At 38.8% G+C, this 4143-nt stretch overlaps 1 pseudogene; it reads right to left on the minus strand.

Moving 5' to 3' along the window:
- Positions 1-1313: 1313 nt before the first annotated feature.
- On the minus strand, positions 1314-2748 carry LOC147480501 (uncharacterized; annotated as a pseudogene).
- Positions 2749-4143: the final 1395 nt, after the last annotated feature.

Below are 4143 nucleotides of genomic sequence, written 5' to 3' on the forward strand. Positions count from 1 at the left end.
AGCTTGGTCACCATTATCTGTCTAGGTGAAATAAGGAAAAACAAAATTCTATACTAACGCACTCGATATAAGGTTGAACGTCATTAGTGTTTGCCAAAACACATTGATGAGCTTGCTCCCAAGTCTTCTCGTCGACTTCAACAACATTCATACCACCAAGAGGCTTTCCATTAGAAATTGTATTTTCTTTCTCCGTATCATTAGTATCCATGTTTCTAACTGATGGGACTCCCACTGCATTCACTCCAGATAAATACTCGCTAAGAAACTCAACAGCTTCTTCAAGGATATAATTTTCAGCAATGCATCCTTCTGGACGATTTCGATTCCGCACGTAACCCTTTAGTATTTTCATGAACCTAATATTCAAAAAGTGACAAAAGAAGATAAAATACAAACAAACAAACAATCAAATTGATGAAGCTTTACTGAATTATTGAAAGTAGTTAATTCAATTTTCTGTGTACTTGCCTCTCAAATGGATACATCCAACGAAAGAATATTGGCCCACAAAGCTCAACCTCCCTTATAAGATGAACAGATAGATGCACCATGATGTCAAAGAACGATGGTGGAAAGTACATTTCCAGTAGACATAAAGTGAGGACCAAATTGTCTTGAATTTCTTTTAATTTGGACACATCCACTACTTTGGTGCAAAGAGAGTTGAAAAAGAAACACAACCGAGTGATGGTATACCTCACGTGCTTTGGCAACACTGATCGTATCGCCACAGGAAGAAGTTGCTGCATCAATATGTGACAGTCATGAGACTTGAGACCATACACTTTTAGATCTTGCATCGACACGCGGTGTCTAAAATGTGAAGAATATCCATATGGCACTTTGAGTTCACGCAACGTGTTGCATACTGTTTCTTTCTCAGCTCTAGATAACGTATGACATGCTGGTGGAAGATAAGTCCTATTTCCCCTTTTCTCTGGTGCTAGTTCCTTCCTCATGTCCATTTCTAAGAGGTCTAGGCGACTTTTGAGGTCATCTTTTGTCTTGTACTTAATGTTAAGTAGTATGCCGATGATGCTATCACAAATATTTTTCTCAATATGCATGACATCCAAATTGTGTCGCACAAGCAAGAATTCCTAATATTCAAGCTCAAAAAATATGGATCTCTTCTTCCAATAATTACCACTTTCATTCTCATCGAAGTGCTAGGTCATTTCTCTCGTGTTTGTGACTCTTCATTGGATGCCTTTGACTTCTTTCTTGATCTTTTGGCTTTGGAATCACCAGCTTTGGTTTCCCCATATAACCTTCATCCCTTTGAGCTTCTCTGAAATCACCTCTCCAGCTTAACGGTCCGGATGTGATCTTAACTCTTGTCGACCATTAAATGCCTTCCTTTGCCTTCGATATACGATGATTTTTGGAAGGAACTTTCTATGGGACTGATATATGTTTTATTCGAAGTGTTTCAATCTTGTAGAATCAGTTTTCTCACGCATATTGGACAAGCAAGATATCCCTTGACACTACACCCAGCTAAATTTCCAAGAGCAGGAAAATCATTGATCGTCCACAGTAAAACAGCCCTTAATGTAAAAGATTCTTGCTTGTAGGCATCATAAACCTCCACACCAGGATTCCAAAGAGCTTGTAAATCTTCAATTAAAGGTCTAAGGTAAACATCAATATCATTACCAGGTTGTCGGGGACCTGATATCAACATTGTCAGCATAAAAAATTTTCTCTTCATACATAACCATGGCGGAAGATTGTAAGTGATCAACATAACCGGCCAGGAACTATGCCTAGAGCTGAGATGACTATGTGGATTGATCCCATCTGTCGAAAGAGCAAGTCGCAGATTTCTTGGATCTTCAGCGAACTCTGGCCACCTTTTATCAACCTCTTTCCATGCTGGAGAATCTGCTGGATGATGCATTTGACCATCAACTTCTACTCTTCTATCTGCATGCCATACCAAATCCTTTGATGTCTGAGCGGATTGAAACATCTTTGCAAACCTTGGGAGAGGCGAAAGTACCACAAAAACTTTTGCGGTGCTTTACCCTTCTTTTCCCCGATATCTCGACGTTCCACAAGTTGGACAACTAGTTAAATCCTTGTACTTATCTCCTCTGTAAAGTATGCAATCATTGGGACATGCATGTATTTTTTGAACTTCCATTCCAAACGTAGACAAAATATTTCTAGCTTTGGTCATGGATTGTGGCACTTCGTTATTATCCGGCAACATTTTTCCCAACACCTTCAATAGCTTGGTAAAACTCGTGTCTGACCACCCACTACTGGCTTTCAAGTTGAACAATTCCACAAGGGATGATACTTTGTATAGCTTTTACAACCTTTGTACAAAGGTTTCTCAGCATCTTCAAGCAATTTACAAAGCTTTTCAGGATTCCCTGTGAAACTCTCATATGCATCATTAACCATTCTAACCGTGTCCCCAAAATCACATGGGGTTTCCATATCAAAGTCTTGACATGGAGGTTCATGCGTGTTGACACTTCGGGACTTTCCACTGTGAGGCTTTTCCCCATGCCATATCCACGTTTTGTAACTTTTTTCAAAACCAACATGAAACAGATGATCCCTAATATCGTCCAAACTCTGATGCAAGTGGTTCCCACAATTAAGGCATGGGCATCTTATGAAATTAAGATTGTCTGGGCCTGCATGCTCTCCAGCACATTTTATAAAATACTTGACCCCTTCCTCGTATTCATCAGACAGTCTATCCATAGACATCCAAGGCTTATCCATACTCAATGTCAGAAATTCAATACACAAGTACTACATACACATGAAAAAAAAATGTGATTAAGCAAGATAAAATCACACAATTCATAGATTTTGGCTGAATCTGGTGGTTGAAGCAAATAAAAACATGCAATATAACCTTGTACTAATCAACCTAAGGTGCCAAAAGTGTAAGCGTGGGGAATGGATTTAGGCGCATGAATGGGGAAATTCCTACTTTCCTTACATGTGCCCCCGCCACCACCTAGATACTTGGTAGAATAAAATGAAATAGCTAAGTGTAGCATTAAGATTAGGGTCTTGATATCAGAAATTCCTAGATCATAATATTCAGTACCCTAACTTTGCAAAAAAGACACACACACAATCAACAAATTGAAAGCTAGTAATCTTTTTACCGTTGAGTGTTTATCTATTTGTCACCAAATCACGATCGATAGCGTTCACGCCCAATATATCAATCAACAATAAGCAAACTTGCAAACTAATAGTAAAACAACAGGCATAAGAGCTTCTAAAATCAGTTTATGTACGAGAACAGTCTCCATCTCTTACTCATTCAGTCAAACACCTTAAGCCACTAATATACCACCACCACCACTTTCGGCAGATTCACGACTCTTACTTGTCAACTTATCATAATACACCTAAAAGGAAAAAAAACTTTTCCAAAGAAGAGTGGGAAACTTTCACAAGAGACTCAACCAGAAAAGCATTGGAAGAGCTGGTCTCTTCTCCCGACTTCAACAAATGGGTCATGCGGAATGTTGAAAGGATCACCCTAGCACCACCCGAAACCCGGGGTTCAAAAAACGCTCAAGGTGGCTCCCATGGTTTTAAGCGGTTAGGTCTCTTTTTGGAAACGCTAAAAAATGCTTCAATTGATCTCCAACCTTTCCAATCGGATACCTATCCCGATCTTTGATGTCATATTTAAGGTGAGTTCAAATTACGAGAATAGTGCAAAATTTTCAATTTCTTTGTGTAATTTGAGTTCATTGGTTGGGCTGTAGTGTAATGCGTGTACACACTCGATGGATATCTAAGCTGTTTCAACCCAAGTGATCAGAACTCCGTGATATCTAGCCTCATCGAACAAATCTGAGAGTTTCCTTTTACACTAAAATCCCCAAATTTTGCAAAGAAAAATTGCAATTTCTTATTTTTTTTGTGAACCCTATCAACAGCTACCAATGATATAAAGCAAAAACAATTACTTTACAGCCAAAATTGAATTTAAATAGAGCAAAAAACAATACCTGATAGCCGAAATTTGGGAGAGTTGTATTATTCGCTTTTTCTTGGGTGATGATATTCTCACGCTTTTATGGTGGTGACGATGAGAGACCGATAGAAGTTGAAGAAGAATGGACGATAGAAGTTGAAGAAAAAAGAGAG

This window comes from Coptis chinensis, chromosome 8 (assembly GCF_015680905.1).
Source record: "Coptis chinensis isolate HL-2020 chromosome 8, ASM1568090v1, whole genome shotgun sequence".
Taxonomy (NCBI): domain Eukaryota; kingdom Viridiplantae; phylum Streptophyta; class Magnoliopsida; order Ranunculales; family Ranunculaceae; genus Coptis; species Coptis chinensis.